We start from the raw sequence: 15,925 nt of genomic DNA, 5'->3' as shown, positions 1-15,925 counted from the left end.
CCCTCTCTACAACTGTCCCTCTCCTCTACCTCAAACTTTTCTCTCCTGCCACATCCTCTCTCTCTCTCTCTCTCTCTCTCTCTCTCTCCAACTGTCCCTCTCCTCTACCTCAACCTTTTCTCTCCTGCCACATCCTCTCTCTCTCTCTCCCTCTCTCTCTCTACAACTGTCCCTCTCTACCTCAACCTTTTCTCTCCTGCCACATCCTCTCTCTCTCTCCCTCTCTACAACTGTCCCTCTCCTCTACCTCAAACTTTTCTCTCCTGCCACATCCTCTCGCTCTCTCTCCCTCTCTCTCTCTACAACTGTCCCTCTCTACCTCAACCTTTTCTCTCCTGCCACATCCTCTCTCTCTCTCTCCCTCTCTACAACTGTCCCTCTCCTCTACCTCAAACTTTTCTCTCCTGCCACATCCTCTCTCTCTCTCTCTCCCTCTCTACAACTGTCCCTCTCCTCTACCTCAAACTTTTCTCTCCTGCCACATCCTCTCTCTCTCTCTCTCTCCCTCTCTACAACTGTCCCTCTCCTCTACCTCAACCTTTTCTCTCCTGCCACATCCTCTCTCTCTCTCTCTATCCCTCTCTACAACTGTCCCTCTCCTCTACCTCAAACTTTTCTCTCCTGCCACATCCTCTCTCTCTCTCTCTCCCTCTCTACAACTGTCCCTCTCCTCTACCTCAACCTTTTCTCTCCTGCCACATCCTCTCTCTCTCTCTCTCTCTCTCTCTCTCCCTCTCTACAACTGTCCCTCTCCTCTACCTCAACCTTTTCTCTCCTGCCACATCCTCTCTCTCTCTCTCTCCCTCTCTACAACTGTCCCTCTCCTCTACCTCAACCTTTTCTCTCCTGCCACATCCTCTCTCTCTCTCTCCCTCTCTCTCTACAACTGTCCCTCTCTACCTCAACCTTTTCTCTCCTGCCACATCCTCTCTCTCTCTCTCCCTCTCTACAACTGTCCCTCTCCTCTACCTCAAACTTTTCTCTCCTGCCACATCCTCTCTCTCTCTCTCCCTCTCTACAACTGTCCCTCTCCTCTACCTCAACCTTTCCTCTCCTGCCACATCCTCTCTCTCTCTCTCTCTCTCTCTCTCTCTCTCCCTCTCTACAACTGTCCCTCTCCTCTACCTCAACCTTTTCTCTCCTGCCACATCCTCTCTCTCTCTCTCTCTCTCTCTCCTCGCTCTCTCTCTCTCTCTCTCCAACTGTCCCTCTCCTCTACCTCAACCTTTTCTCTCCCGCCATATCCTCTCTTTCTCTCGTTCCCTTCCAAACTGGCTCTCTCTCCGTCCCTCAAGAATTCTCTTTCTGCCTTTCTCTAATAATCCCTCTATCCCGCGTTCTCTCCCCCCTCTCTTTTCCCTTCTCTCTCCCTGTCAATCTTTCCCTCTCTCTCGCAGCATTCCCCCCCCTCTCTCTCCCAGCCTGCTGCCCTCCTCTCTCAGAGCGAGCGATGGGGGCCTGCAGCAGGGGAGCATTACGCCAAAAAACACACCAGATTCCATCTCCTTGGCCAACACTTACGAACACGCTTCCTGCAAGTGCTCTCCCTCTACCCTCTCCGCTCTCCCTTACTCCCGCTCTCCTTCTGTGTACCTCTCCCTCCTCTCCCACTCTATCTTTTTCTTAACAGGCCCAGCTGGTAAGGCTCACAGTGCTAACCCCTCTCTCCCTCTCATAGATGGGCCACTGGTCCAACCAATGTTTTTGATCCATCAAAGCCAGGAACCATGGCTAATGCACTCACTGTGAATGCATGTGCAGTTCTATGAGAGACTAGCTGGGGATGAGGTAACATTACTGGTATGTTATTAGAATGAGTGGGTGGGTGGGTGGGTGGATGGATGGATGGATGGATGAGTGGGTGGATAAGTGGGTGGATGAATGGGTGGATGAGTGGGTGGGTGAACGATTGGGGGGAGAGAGCCAGGATAACAGGGGAGAGAGCCTGGAGAACAGAAGAGAGAGCCTTGAGAACAGGGGAGACAGCCTGGAGAACAGGGGATAGAGCCTGGAGAACAGGGGAGACATCCTGGAGAACAGGGGATAGAGCCTGGAGAACAGGGGATAGAGCCTGGAGAACAGGGGGTAGAGCCTGGAGAACAGGGGAGACAGCCTGGAGAACAGGGGATAGAGCCTGGAGAACAGGGGGTAGAGCCTGGAGAACAGGGGAGACAGCCTGGAGAACAGGGGAGAGAGCCTTGAGAACAGGGGAGAGAGCCTGGAGAACAGGGGAGACAGCCTGGAGAACAAGGGAGAGAGCCTTGAGAACAGGGGATAGAGCCTGGAGAACAGGGGATAGAGCCTGGAGAACAGGGGGTAGAGCCTGGAGAACAGGGAGACAGCCTGGAGAACAGGGGAGAGAGCCTTGAGAACAGGGGAGAGAGCCTGGAGAACAGGGGAGACAGCCTGGAGAACAGGGGAGAGAGCCTTGAGAACAGGGGATAGAGCCTGGAGAACAGGGGAGACAGCCTGGAGAACAGGGGAGAGAGCCTTGAGAACAGGGGAGAGAGCCTGGAGAACAGGGGAGAGAGCCTGGAGAACAGGGGAGAGAGCCTTGAGAACAGGGGATAGAGCCTGGAGAACAGGGGAGACAGCCTGGAGAACCGAGAGAGCCTGGAGAACAGGGGAGACAGCCTGGAGAACAGGGGAGAGAGCCTGGAGAACAGGGGAGAGAGCCTGGAGAACAGGGGAGAGAGCCTGGAGAACAGGGGAGACAGCCTGGAGAACAGGGGAGAGAGCCTGGAGAACAGGGGAGACAGCCTGGAGAACAGGGGAGACAGCCTGGAGAACAGGGGAGAGAGCCTGGAGAACAGGGGATAGAGCCTGGAGAACAGGGGAGTCAGCCTGGAGAACAGGGGAGACAGCCTGGAGAACAGGAGAGACAGCCTGGAGAACAGGGGATAGAGCCTGGAGAACAGGGGAGAGAGCCTGGAGAACAGGGGAGACAGCCTGGAGAACAGGGGAGACAGCCTGGAGAACAGGGGATAGAGCCTGGAGAACAGGGGAGAGAGCCTGGAGAACAGGGAGACAGCCTGGAGAACAGGGGAGATAGCCTGGAGAACAGGGGAGACAGCCTGGAGAACAGGGGAGACAGCCTGGAGAACAGGGGAGACAGCCTGGACAACAGGGGAGAGAGCCTTGAGAACAGGGGAGAGAGCCTGGAGAACAGGGGAGAGAGCCTGGAGAACAGGGGAGTCAGCCTGGAGAACAGGGGAGACAGCCTGGAGAACAGGGGATAGAGCCTGGAGAACAGGGGAGACAGCCTGGAGAACAGGGGAGACAGCCTGGAGAACAGGGGAGACAGCCTGGAGAACAGGGGAGACACCCTGGAGAACAGGGGATAGAGCCTGGAGAACAGGGGAGACAGCCTGGAGAACAGGGGAGACAGCCTGGAGAACAGGGGAGACAGCCTGGAGAACAGGGGGGACAGCCTGGAGAACAGGGGAGACAACCTGGAGAACAGGGGAGACAGCCTGGAGAACAGGGGATAGAGCCTTGAGAACAGGGGAGACAGCCTGGAGAACAGGGGAGAGAGCCTGGAGAACAGGGGAGACAGCCTGGAGAACAGGGGAGACAGCCTGGAGAACAGGGGAGACAGCCTGGAGAACAGGGGAGACAGCCTGGAGAACAGGGGAGACAGCCTGGAGAACCGAGAGAGCCTGGACAACAGGGGAGAGAGCCTTGAGAACAGGGGAGAGAGCCTGGAGAACAGGGGAGTCAGCCTGGAGAACAGGGGAGACAGCCTGGAGAACAGGGGAGACAGCCTGGAGAACAGGGGATAGAGCCTGGAGAACAGGGGAGACAGCCTGGAGAACAGGGGAGACAGCCTGGAGAACAGGGGAGACAGCCTGGAGAACAGGGGAGACAGCCTGGAGAACAGGGGAGACAGCCTGGAGAACAGGGGAGACAGCCTGGAGAACAGGGGAGAGAGCCTGGAGAACAGGGGAGAGAGCCTGGAGAACAGGGGAGGCAGCCTGGAGAACAGGGGAGACAGCCTGGAGAACAGGGGATAGAGCCCGGAGAACAGGGGAGAGAGCCCAGAGAACAGGGGAGACAGCCTGGAGAACAGGGGAGAGAGCCTGGAGAACAGGGGATAGAGCCTAGAGAACAGGGGATAGAGCCTTGAGAACAGGGGATAGAGCCTAGAGAACAGGGGATAGAGCCTAGAGAACAGGGGATAGAGCCTTGAGAACAGGGGATAGAGCCTAGAGAACAGGTGATAGAGCCTGGAGAACAAGGGATAGAGCCCGGAGAACAGGGGAGAGAGCCTGGAGAACAGGGGATAGAGCCTGGAGAACAGGGGAGAGAGCCTGGAGAACAGGGGAGAGAGCCTGGAGAACAGGGGATAGAGCCTCGAGAACAGGGGAGAGAGCCTGGAGAACAGGGGAGTGAGCCTAGAGAACAGGGGATAGAGCCTGGAGAACAGGGGATAGAGCCTGGAGAACAGGGGATAGAGCCTAGAGAACAGGGGATAGAGCCTGGAGAACAGGGGATGGAGCCTAGAGAACAGGGGATAGAGCCTGGAGAACAAGGGATAGAGCCTGGAGAACAGGGGATAGAGCCTGGAGAACAGGGGATAGAGCCTTGAGAACAGGGGATAGAGCCTGGAGAACAGGGGATAGAGCCTTGAGAACAGAGGAGACAGCCTGGAGAACAGGGGAGAGAGCCTTGAGAACAGGGGAGACAGCCTGGAGAACAGGGGAGACAGCCTTGAGAACAGGGGATAGAGCCTGGAGAACAGGGGATAGAGCCTGGAGAACAGGGGATAGAGGCTAGAGAACAGAGGAGAGAGCCTAGAGAACAGGGGATAGAGCCTTGAGAACAGGTGATAGAGCCTGGAGAACAGGGGATAGAGCCTAGAGAACAGGGGAGAGAGCCTTGAGAACAGGGGATAGAGCCTAGAGAACAGGGGATGGAGCCTAGAGAACAGGGGATAGAGCCTAGAGAACAGGGGATAGAGCCTTGAGAACAGGGGATAGAGCCTTGAGAACAGGGGATAGAGCCTAGAGAACAGGGGAGAGAGCCTTGAGAACAGGGGATAGAGCCTAGAGAACAGGGGATGGAGCCTAGAGAACAGGGGATAGAGCCTAGAGAACAGGGGATAGAGCCTTGAGAACAGGGGATAGAGCCTTGAGAACAGGGGATAGAGCCTAGAGCACAGGGGATAGAGCCTAGAGAACAGGGGATAGAGCCTGGAGAACAGAGGATAGAGCCTAGAGAACAGGGGAGAGAGCCTAGAGAACAGGGGATAGAGCCTGGAGAACAGGGGAGAGAGCCTAGAGAACAGAGGATAGAGCCTAGAGAACAGGGGAGAGAGCCTGGAGAACAGAGGATAGAGCCTAGAGAACAGGGGAGAGAGCCTAGAGAACAGAGGATAGAGCCTAGAGAACAGGGGAGAGAGCCTAGAGAACAGGGGATAGAGCCTAGAGAACAGGGGATAGAGCCTAGAGAACAGAGGATAGAGCCTAGAGAACAGGGGAGAGAGCCTAGAGAACAGGGGATAGAGCCTAGAGAACAGAGGATAGAGCCTAGAGAACAGGGGAGAGAGCCTAGAGAACAGGGGATAGAGCCTAGAGAACAGGGGATAGAGCCTGGAGAACAGAGGATAGAGCCTAGAGAACAGGGGAGAGAGCCTAGAGAACAGAGGATAGAGCCTAGAGAACAGGGGAGAGAGCCTAGAGAACAGGGGATAGAGCCTGGAGAACAGGGGAGGAGGCAGATAGGAGTAATGGGGATGTGAACATAATGTAAACAGTATCATTAGTGAGCAGGACTGGGGCCAATTCCACTTCATGAACTCTGATTCCACCCAACCCATTCATTCATGTTTTGTTCAAGTGTTGAGCCAAATCCTGGTCCCTTTTACTCCATCAAGCCTATCACCAAACAGAGTCCTAAAACAGTTTCTAGAGCAAAATAAAGCTGTATGTGTAACCATAGAAACTTCACTGGATTTGTACACTCTGTATACGCCAGAACTCTGTGGTGACCATAGTGGTAACCAATGATGTATATAAACCCTGGTTTGCTGATGTTATGTATTGGCCAATGAGAGGGTTTGAAGCCACCGGTCAGCTATATTGGACCACCCCAGAAGAAGCAGTCCTCCATAGGAACGAATGGAATTCTACAGTATTGTTTCAAGGACAAAATTACATGTATTCAAGTATTTTTGTTGTTGTAGTGGGGGCAGTAACATTAGAACTTTCCAAAAATTATACTTTACGGAAAATGTTGTAATATATTTGTTCATTTTTATGTTTAGCTCACATAATATGATTTTAAAGTATGTATTAAGGTGTTTTTAATATAATAAATGTGGCAAAAACGAATGTAGACATTAATAAATGCCTCTCTATACCCCCCCCCACAAAAAAAAACATTTACAACAGTGGGGAAGTGCCAAGATAGAAGCACGGTGGCTTCAAAACAGTGCCCCCTGTCAGTCATCTAGTCTATATATAAATCATTGGTGGTAACACTGTTCTACATTGAGTCATAGAAGCTCATGACATATCAAAACAGACAGCGGTCTAATGGAGTGGTCCTTGAGAACCACATGGCACGAATTTCACAACCAGATTCTGGTTGTCTAGTCACCACCCCAACCATCTGGTTCTTCTCAGCTTCCAATCAGCATAGGAGAAAATCACACAAAGAAATGGCACTAAGAAATTCCTATGATATCATCGATGTGTTATGGACATATGTAAATATGATTATATTAGTACTGGAACCAATTGTTGTCTTCACATAGCATTTATCCACACCAATTAGAATTTATGCTAATTAGCCAACTGTAGGGCCCTATAAAATCATTTTTTTCCTAATTCCGTATTTTTCCCTCAAAATTCTGTTGCTACGTTTTGTTTTTCCAGGTTTTCGCTCTAAAAATCCCACTTTTTATATTAAAACAACAAGCCCACAACATTGCTTAAACCTTTGAGGTCTGGGAAAAATCGAGACGTTTACATTTTTGGGTGTTTTTTTTAATTACATTTTTTAAATTGAACCTTTATTTAACCTTTATTTGGGTGTGGATACCCTTTAATTCAAGTGTGCACCAGCAAGACACTTGTTTGGTTGGTGGTGTTTCTGTAGCGCACATGTGATTGCAGAGATTGATAAACAAAATGGCCGCTGGATTAATGCAAATAATAATAATGATATCATTCTGCCAGGTAGGCATAGGCTACTTTGTAGTTGACATTTAAATGAGAAGGTTTTTTGTAAAGCCTTTCCATCTACTAGAAGATGGTTCATTAGCATCATCGCTAACGGCTACACAAAGAGGTAGATGATGGGCACACAGACATGGGCATTCCCACTTTGTCTCTTCAGAAAGTTGAATGAAAAGATGAATCAGTGATGCATTTTGTTCACGTATTATGATAATCGTGGGCAAATTAATAAATGTTCTACTAAGTTCAATACATTTTTGAATATTGTTGAATTCCGTTTTAATGTTTGGATTCAGTGAGTCCGTCTATGTTCTCCGCAACGTGGATTTTATAAGGCCCCACAACTGTTTTCCCCATGGGACAGCCAATGATAGGGCAGTGATGAAAGGGCAGTGATGAAAGGGAAGCCAATCGGTATTGAGAGCTGATGCCAGATGACCTTGTGCTTTCATCACAGAAGGTCTCATCAGAGCATTGGTGATGTTATAGTGCCCAACAGGCATGGGGAGGGTTAGTGGCCCTTAGGCAGCTGTCCATTCTCATAGACTCTCCTGATAGAGAAGATAGTGTGGTGTGACTAAGGTCTAAGGTTCATGTCACATTGAAGGTACCTGACTGTATATCTCCAAGGTAGGTTTATCTCTTCGAACACACCATAGCCAACCCCCAGTCAATAATTTTTAATAAGCTGGTATGAGCGTTCTGAAGCAGACCGAATGAACACTCTGAAACAGACCTAAAGAACACTCTGAAACAGACCTAATGAGAGTTCTAAAGCAGACCTAATGAGAGTTCTAAAGCAGACCTAATGAGAGTTCTAAAGCAGACCAAATGAGAGTTCTAAAACAGACCTAATGAGAGTTCTAAAGCAGACCTAATGAGAGTTCTAAAGCAGACCTAATGAGAGTTCTAAAACAGACCTAATGAGAGTTCTAAAGCAGACCTAATGAGAGTTCTAAAACAGACCTAATGAGAGTTCTAAAACAGACCTAATGAGCGTTTTAAAGCAGACCTAATGAGAATTTTAAAGCAGACCTAATGAGAGTTCTAAAACAGACCTAATGAGAGTTCTAAAACAGACCTAATGAGTGTTTTAAAGCAGACCTAATGAGAGTTTTAAAGCAGACCTAATGAGAGTTTTAAAGCAGACCTAATGAGAGTTCTAAAGCAGACCTAATGAGAGTTCTAAAGCAGATCTAATGAGAGTTCTAAAGCAGACCTAATGAGAGTTTTAAAACAGACCTAATGAATGTTCAAAAGCAGACCTAATGAACACTCTGAAACAGACCTAATGAGAGTTCTAAAGCAGACATAATGACAGTTCTAAAGCAGATCTAATGACAGTTCTAAAGCAGACCTAATGAACACTCTGAAACAGACCTAATGAGAGTTCTAAAGCGGACCTAATCAGAGTTCTAAAGCAGACCAAATGAGAGTTCTAAAGCAGACCTAATGAGCGTTCTAAAGCAGACCTAATGAGAGTTCTAAAACAGACCTATTGAGAGTTCTTAAAGCTGACCTAATGAGAGTTCTAAAGCAGACCTAATGAGAGTTCTAAAGCAGACCTAATGAGAGTTCTAAAGCGGACCTAATGAACACTCTGAAACAGACCTAATGAGAGTTCTAAAGCAGACCTAATGAGAGTTCTAAAGCAGACCTAATGAGAGTTCTAAAGCAGACCTAATGAGAGTTCTAAAGCAGACCTAATGAGAGTTCTAAAGCAGACCTAATGAGAGTTCTAAAGCTGACCTAATGAGAGTTCTAAAATAGATCTAATGAGTGTTCTAAAGCAGACCTAATGAACGTTCTAAAACAGACCTAATGAATGTTCTAAAGCAGACCTAATGAGAGTTCTAAAACAGACCTAATGAGAGTTCTAAAGCAGACCTAATGAGAGTTCTGAAGCAGACATAATGAGAGTTCTAAAGCAGACCTAATGAGAGTTCTAAAGCAGACCTAATGAGCGCTCTGAAACAGACCTAATGAATGTTCTAAAGCAGACCTAATGAGAGTTCTAAAGCAGACCTAATGAGAGTTCTAAAGCAGACCTAATGAGTGTTCTAAAGCAGACCTAATGAGAGTTCTAAAGCAGACATAATGAGAGTTCTAAAGCAGACCTAATGAGAGTTCTAAAGCAGACCTTATGAGAGTTCTAAAAGAGACCAAATGAGAGTTCTAAAGCAGACCTAATGAGAGTTCTAAAAGAGACCTAATGAGAGTTCTAAAGCAGACCTAATGAGAGTTCTAAAGCAGACCTAAAGAACGTTCTGAAACAGACCTAATGAGAGTTCTAAATCGGACCTAATAAGAGTTCTAAAGCAGACCTAATGAGAGTTCTAAAAGAGACCAAATGAGAGTTCTAAAGCAGACCTAATGAGAGTTCTAAAGCAGACCAAGAGAACACTCTGAAACAGACCTAATGAGAGTTCTAAAGCAGACCTAATGAGAGTTCTAAAGCAGACCTAATGAGAGCTCTGAAACAGACCTAATGAGAGTTCTAAAGCAGACCTAACGAGAGTTCTAAAGCAGACCAAATGAGAGCTCTGAAACAGACCTAATGAGAGTTCTGAAACAGACCTAATGAGAGTTCTACAGCAGACCTAATGAGAGTTCTAAAGCAGACCTAATGAACACTCTGAAACAGACCTAATGAGAGTTCTAAAGCAGACCTAATGAGAGTTCTAAGGCAGACCTAATGAGAGTTCTAAAGCAGACCTAATGAGAGCTCTAAAACAGACCTAATGAGAGTTCTAAAGCAGACCTAATGAGAGTTCTAAAGCAGACCTAATGAGAGTTCTAAAGCAGACCTAATGAGAGTTCTAAAAGAGACCAAATGAGAGTTCTAAAGCAGACCTAATGAGAGTTCTAAAGCAGACCAAATGAACGCTCTGAAACAGACCTAATGAGAGTTCTAAAACAGACCTAATGAGAGTTCTAAAGCAGACCTAATGAGAGTTCTAAAGCAGACCTAATGAGAGTTCTAAAGCAGAGCTAAGGAACGTTCTAAAGCAGACCTAATGAGAGTTCTAAAGCGGACCTAATGAGAGTTCTAAAGCAGACCTAATGAGAGTTCTAAAAGAGACCTAATGAATGGTCTAAAGCAGACCTAATGAGAGTTCTAAAGCAGACCTAATGAGAGTTCTGAAACAGACCTAATGAGAGTTCTAAAACAGACCTAATGAGACCTACAGCAGACCTAATGAGAGTTCTAAAGCAGACCAAAAGAACACTCTGAAACAGACCTAATGAGAGTTCTAAAGCATACCTAATGAGAGTTCTAAAGCAGACCTAATGAGAGTTCTAAAGCAGACCTAATGAGAGTTCTAAAACAGACCTAATGAGAGTTCTAAAACAGACCCAATGAGACTTCTACAGCAGACCCAATGAGAGTTCTAAAACAGATCTAATGAGCGTTCTAAAGCAGACCTAATGAACGTTCTAAAACAGACCTAATGAATGTTCTAAAGCATACCTAATGAGAATTCTAAAACAGACCTAATGAGAGTTCTAAAGCAGACCTAATGAGCGCTCTGAAACAGACCTAACGAGAGTTCTAAAGCGGACCTAATGAGAGTTCTAAAGCAGACCTAATGAGAGTTCTAAAAGAGACCTAATGAATGTTCTAAAGCAGACCTAATAAGAGTTCTAAAGCAGACCTTATGAGAGTTCTAAAAGAGACCAAATGAGAGTTCTAAAGCAGACCTAATGAGAGTTCTAAAGCAGACCAAAAGAACACTCTGAAACAGACCTAATGAGAGTTCTAAAGCAGACCTAATGAGAGTTCTAAAGCAGACCAAATGAACACTCTGAAACAGACCTAATGAGAGTTCTAAAACAGACCTAACGAGAGTTCTAAAGCAGACCTAATGAGAGTTCTAAAACAGACCTAAAGAGAGTTCTAAAGCAGACCTAATGAGAGTTCTAAAGCAGACCTAGTGGGAGTTCTAAAGCAGACCTAGTGAGAGTTCTAAAACAGACCTAATGAGAGTCCTAAAGCAGACCTAATGAGAGTTCTAAAGCAGACCTAATGAACACTCTGAAACAGACCTAATGAGAGTTCTAAAACAGACCTAATGAGAGTTCTAAAGCAGACCTAATGAGAGTTCTAAAACAGACCTAATGAGTGTTCTAAAGCAGACCTAATGAGAGTTCTAAAGCAGACCTAATGAGAGTTCTAAAGCAGACCTAATGAGAGTTCTAAAACAGACCTAATGAGAGTTCTAAAGCAGACCTAATGAGGGTTCTAAAGCAGACCTAATGAACGCTCTGAAACAAACCTAACGAGAGTTCTAAAGCAGACCTAATGAGAGTTCTAAAGCAGACCTAATGAGAGTTCTAAAAGAGACCTAATGAGAGTTCTAAAGCAGACCTAATGAGAGTTCTAAAGCAGACCTAATGAACACTCTGAAACAGACCTAATGAGAGTTCTAAAGCGGACCTAACGAGAGTTCTAAAGCAGACCAAAAGAACGCTCTGAAACAGACCTAATGAGAGTTCTGAAGCAGACCTAATGAGAGTTCTAAAGCAGACCTAATGAGAGTTCTAAAGCAGACCAAATGAACACTCTGAAACAGACCTAATGAGAGTTCTAAAGCAGACCTAATGAGAGTTCTAAAGCAGACCTAATGAGAGTTCTAAAGCAGACCTAATGAGAGTTCTAAAGCAGACCTAATGAGAGTTCTAAAGCAGACCTAATGAGAGTTCTAAAGCGGACCTAATAAGAGTTCTAAAGCAGACCTAATGAGAGTTCTAAAGCAGACCTAATGAGAGTTCTAAAGCATACCTAATGAGAGTTCTAAAAGAGACCAAATGAGAGTTCTAAAGCAGACCTAATGAGAGTTCTAAAGCAGACCAAAAGAACACTCTGAAACAGACCTAATGAGAGTTCTAAAACAGACCTAATGAGAGTTCTAAAGCAGACCTTATGAGAGTTCTAAAGCAGACCTAATGAGAGTTCTAAAGCAGACCAAAAGAACACTCTGAAACAGACCTAATGAGAGTTCTAAAACAGACCTAATGAGAGTTCTAAAGCAGACCTAATGAGAGTTCTAAAACAGACCTAATGAATGTTCTAAAGCAGACCTAATGAGAGTTCTAAAGCAGACCTAGTGGGAGTTCTAAAACAGACCTAATGAGAGTTCTAAAGCAGACCTAACGAGAGTTCTAAAGCAGACCTAGTGAGAGTTCTAAAACAGACCTAAAGAGAGTTCTAAAGCAGATCTAATGAGAGTTCTAAAGCAGACCTAATGAACACTCTGAAACAGACCTAATGAGAGTTCTAAAACAGACCTAATGAGAGTTCTAAAGCAGACCTAATGAGAGTTCTAAAACAGACCTAATGAATGTTCTAAAGCAGACCTAATGAGAGTTCTAAAGCAGACCTAATGAGAGTTCTAAAGCAGACCTAATGAGAATTATAAAACAGACCTAACGAGAGTTCTAAAACAGATCTAATGAGTGTTCTAAAGCAGACCTAATGAGCGTTCTAAAACAGACCTAATGAATGTTCTAAAGCAGACCTAATGAGAGTTCTAAAACAGACCTAATGAGAGTTCTAAAGCAGAGCTAATGAACACTCTGAAACAGACCTAACGAGAGTTCTAAAGCGGACCTAATAAGAGTTCTACAGCAGACCTAATGAGAGTTCTAAAACAGACCTAAGGAATGTTCTAAAGCAGACCTAATGAGAGTTCTAAAGCAGACCTAATGAGAGTTCTAAAGCAGACCTAATGAGAGTTCTAAAACAGACCTAATGAATGTTCTAAAGCAGACCTAATGAGAGTTCTAAAGCAGACCTAATGAGAGTTCTGAAACAGACCTAATGAGAGTTCTAAAACAGACCTAATGAGACCTACAGCAGACCTAATGAGAGTTCTAAAGCAGACCAAAAGAACACTCTGAAACAGACCTAATGAGAGTTCTAAAGCATACCTAATGAGAGTTCTAAAGCAGACCTAATGAGAGTTCTAAAGCAGACCTAATGAGAGTTCTAAAACAGACCTAATGAGAGTTCTAAAACAGACCCAATGAGACTTCTACAGCAGACCTAATGAGAGTTCTAAAACAGATCTAATGAGTGTTCTAAAGCAGACCTAATGAACGTTCTAAAACAGACCTAATGAATGTTCTAAAGCATACCTAATGAGAATTCTAAAACAGACCTAATGAGAGTTCTAAAGCAGACCTAATGAACACTCTGAAACAGACCTAACGAGAGTTCTAAAGCGGACCTAATAAGAGTTCTACAGCAGACCTAATGAGAGTTCTAAAAGAGACCTAATGAATGTTCTAAAGCAGACCTAATGAGAGTTCTAAAGCAGACCTTATGAGAGTTCTAAAAGAGACCAAATGAGAGTTCTAAAGCAGACCTAATGAGAGTTCTAAAGCAGACCAAAAGCACACTCTGAAACAGACCTAATGAGAGTTCTAAAGCAGACCTAATGAGAGTTCTAAAGCAGACCAAATGAACACCTGAAACAGACCTAATGATAGTTCTAAAACAGACCTAACGAGAGTTCTAAAGCAGACCTAATGAGAGTTCTAAAACAGACCTAAAGAGAGTTCTAAAGCAGACCTAATGAGAGTTCTAAAGCAGACCTAATGAACACTCTGAAACAGACCTAATGAGAGTTCTAAAACAGACCTAATGAGAGTTCTAAAGCAGACATAATGAGAGTTCTAAAACAGACCTAATGAATGTTCTAAAGCAGACCTAATGAGAGTTCTAAAGCAGACCTAGTGGGAGTTCTAAAGCAGACCTAGTGAGAGTTCTAAAACAGACCTAAAGAGAGTTCTAAAGCAGACCTAATGAGAGTTCTAAAGCAGACCTAATGAACACTCTGAAACAGACCTAATGAGAGTTCTAAAACAGACCTAATGAGAGTTCTAAAGCAGACCTAATGAGAGTTCTAAAACAGACCTAATGAGTGTTCTAAAGCAGACCTAATGAGAGTTCTAAAGCAGACCTAATGAGAGTTCTAAAGCAGACCTAATGAGAATTATAAAACAGACCTAATGAGAATTATAAAACAGACCTAATGAGGGTTCTAAAGCAGACCTAATTAACACTCTGAAACAAACCTAACGAGAGTTCTAAAGCAGACCTAATGAGAGTTCTAAAGCAGACCTTATGAGAGTTCTAAAAGAGACCAAATGAGAGTTCTAAAGCAGACCTAATGAGAGTTCTAAAGCAGACCTAATGAACACTCTGAAACAGACCTAATGAGAGTTCTAAAGCAGACCTAACGAGAGTTCTAAAGCAGACCAAAAGAACACTCTGAAACAGACCTAATGAGAGTTCTGAAACAGACCTAATGAGAGTTCTAAAGCAGACCTAATGAGAGTTCTAAAGCAGACCTAATGAACACTCTGAAATAGACCTAATGAGAGTTCTAAAGCAGACCTAATGAGAGTTCTAAAGCAGACCTAATGAGAGTTCTAAAGCAGACCTAATGAGAGTTCTAAAGCGGACCTAATAAGAGTTCTACAGCAGACCTAATGAGAGTTCTAAAGCAGATCTAATGAGAGTTCTAAAGCATACCTTATGAGAGTTCTAAAAGAGACCAAATGAGAGTTCTAAAGCAGACCTAATGAGAGTTCTAAAGCAGACCAAAAGAACACTCTGAAACAGACCTAATGAGAGTTCTAAAACAGACCTAATGAGAGTTCTAAAGCAGACCTTATGAGAGTTCTAAAGCAGACCTAATGAGAGTTCTAAAACAGACCTAAGGAATGTTCTAAAGCAGACCTAATGAGAGTTCTAAAGCAGACCTAATGAGAGTTCTAAAGCAGACCTAATGAGAGTTCTAAAACAGACCTAATGAATGTTCTAAAGCAGACCTAATGAGAGTTCTAAAGCAGACCTAATGAGAGTTCTGAAACAGACCTAATGAGAGTTCTAAAACAGACCTAATGAGACCTACAGCAGACCTAATGAGAGTTCTAAAGCAGACCAAAAGAACACTCTGAAACAGACCTAATGAGAGTTCTAAAGCATACCTAATGAGAGTTCTAAAGCAGACCTAATGAGAGTTCTAAAGCAGACCTAATGAGAGTTCTAAAACAGACCTAATGAGAGTTCTAAAACAGACCCAATGAGACTTCTACAGCAGACCTAATGAGAGTTCTAAAACAGATCTAATGAGTGTTCTAAAGCAGACCTAATGAACGTTCTAAAACAGACCTAATGAATGTTCTAAAGCATACCTAATGAGAATTCTAAAACAGACCTAATGAGAGTTCTAAAGCAGACCTAATGAACACTCTGAAACAGACCTAACGAGAGTTCTAAAGCGGACCTAATAAGAGTTCTAAAGCAGACCTAATGAGAGTTCTAAAAGAGACCTAATGAGTGTTCTAAAGCAGACCTAATAAGAGTTCTAAAGCAGACCTTATGAGAGTTCTAAAAGAGACCAAATGAGAGTTCTAAAGCAGACCTAATGAGAGTTCTAAAGCAGACCAAAAGCACACTCTGAAACAGACCTAATGAGAGTTCTAAAGCAGACCTAATGAGAGTTCTAAAGCAGACCAAATGAACACTCTGAAACAGACCTAATGATAGTTCTAAAACAGACCTAACGAGAGTTCTAAAGCAGACCTAATGAGAGTTCTAAAACAGACCTAAAGAGAGTTCTAAAGCAGACCTAATGAGAGTTCTAAAGCAGACCTAGTGGGAGTTCTAAAGCAGACCTAGTGAGAGTTCTAAAACAGACCTAAAGAGAGTTCTAAAGCAGACCTAATGAGAG

The 15,925-nt window shown here is 44.7% G+C and overlaps 1 protein-coding gene across 4 annotated transcripts in view; it reads right to left on the bottom strand.

Annotated features, from left to right (window-relative positions):
* Positions 1 to 15,925, bottom strand: part of LOC106572749 (tensin-2) — a 108,825-nt gene that overhangs the window by 26,642 nt on the left and 66,258 nt on the right. The window lies entirely within an intron of this gene.

This window comes from Salmo salar, chromosome ssa15, assembly GCF_905237065.1.
Source record: "Salmo salar chromosome ssa15, Ssal_v3.1, whole genome shotgun sequence".
In the NCBI taxonomy this organism is placed as follows: Eukaryota; Metazoa; Chordata; class Actinopteri; order Salmoniformes; family Salmonidae; genus Salmo; species Salmo salar.
Note: the sequence above shows the minus strand (reverse complement) of the source record. Positions and strands in the feature narration are given on the sequence as shown.